This window comes from Schistocerca serialis, chromosome 9, assembly GCF_023864345.2.
Source record: "Schistocerca serialis cubense isolate TAMUIC-IGC-003099 chromosome 9, iqSchSeri2.2, whole genome shotgun sequence".
NCBI lineage: Eukaryota > Metazoa > Arthropoda > Insecta > Orthoptera > Acrididae > Schistocerca > Schistocerca serialis.
In genome coordinates this window covers 464,472,841-464,474,073 of record NC_064646.1, presented here as the reverse complement: position 1 = coordinate 464,474,073, position 1,233 = coordinate 464,472,841, and the positions used below count along the sequence as shown (strand labels likewise).

The 1,233-nt window shown below is 52.6% G+C and overlaps 1 non-coding gene across 1 annotated transcript; it reads left to right on the top strand.

Moving 5' to 3' along the window:
• Nucleotides 1-241: 241 nt before the first annotated feature.
• On the top strand, nt 242-313 carry Trnag-ccc (transfer RNA glycine (anticodon CCC)). Its single transcript has one exon. It is a non-coding gene; the product is annotated as a tRNA-Gly (tRNA).
• The last annotated feature ends 920 nt before the right edge of the window (nt 314-1,233 follow it).

Genomic DNA, 1,233 nt, shown 5'->3' with positions numbered 1-1,233 from the left:
CACCGCCAGCCTCACTAAGTAGTTCTAATATCAGAATTCTTTTCCCATCATGCCGAACACGAAAGAGTGGACTTCTCAGCGGAAGTCAATCCTGCGTCTAGTTACAGTGCATCGCGCTGGAAGCAGCGTGGCAAAGCGTTCGGATGTGCTGGTGGGCAGGGCGCCTGCAGCAGATTCGCTTCGGCCGCTGGTGGCAGCAGCTGCGGCAACGTATCACGAGAAAGGAAGCCTGGAGCGCAATGCAGTGGTGGTGTAGCGATCAGCATGGCTGCTTCCCAAGCAGTTGATCCGGGTTCGATTCCCGGCCACCGCAGGAGCATTGTGATTATTGCGTAGGTCAATAGTGTGTGTTCAACACGCGGCGCAAGTGGAATCTGCTCGTCTCTCCACTCGTACCAGCTGAGTGGGCGGGTCCTTCAGTTGATTTCACTTCATCGTGAGCGCAATGCAGTGGTGGTGTAGCGATCAGCATGGCTGCTTCCCAGGCAGTTGATCCGGGTTCGATTCCCGGCCACCGCAGGAGCATTGTGATTATTGCGTAGGTCAATAGTGTGTGTTCAACACGCGGCGCAAGTGGAATCTGCTCGTCTCTCCACTCGTACCAGCTGAGTGGGCGGTTCCTTCAGTTGATTTCACTTCATCGTGAGCGCAATGCAGTGGTGGTGTAGCGATCAGCATGGCTGCTTCCCAGGCAGTTGATCCGGGTTCGATTCCCGGCCACCGCAGGAGCATTGTGATTATTGCGTAGGTCAATAGTGTGTGTTCAACACGCGGCGCAAGTGGAATCTGCTCGTCTCTCCACTCGTACCAGCTGAGTGGGCGGTTCCTTCAGTTGATTTCACTTCATCGTGTGTCGACTTGGCCCGACTGCCGCTCGGCGGAGGGGCCGATATGACAAGAGAAGTACGACAATCGGCTGCGAGAAATAAGGTAATCAAGAGTACTTTTCCTTTCCAATACGAAAGGCTAAACTTTCATTTACAAATCTCGGGAATCTCACTGCTTCGGTACAGTGTTATCTACGACATTTGAGAAATTATCTGTGGATTCGTATGGTTCTGTTATTGCCAAAGTCGTTCTTGCACTTTCCTTTCGCTCTTTTCGTAAACAACCTCGTTAAATTTTGGACTTCGCCCGACTGCCGCTCGCTGCCGCTCGGCGGAGGGGCCGATATGACAAGAGAAGTACGACAATCGGCTGCGAGAAATAAGGTAATCAAGAGTACTTTTCCTT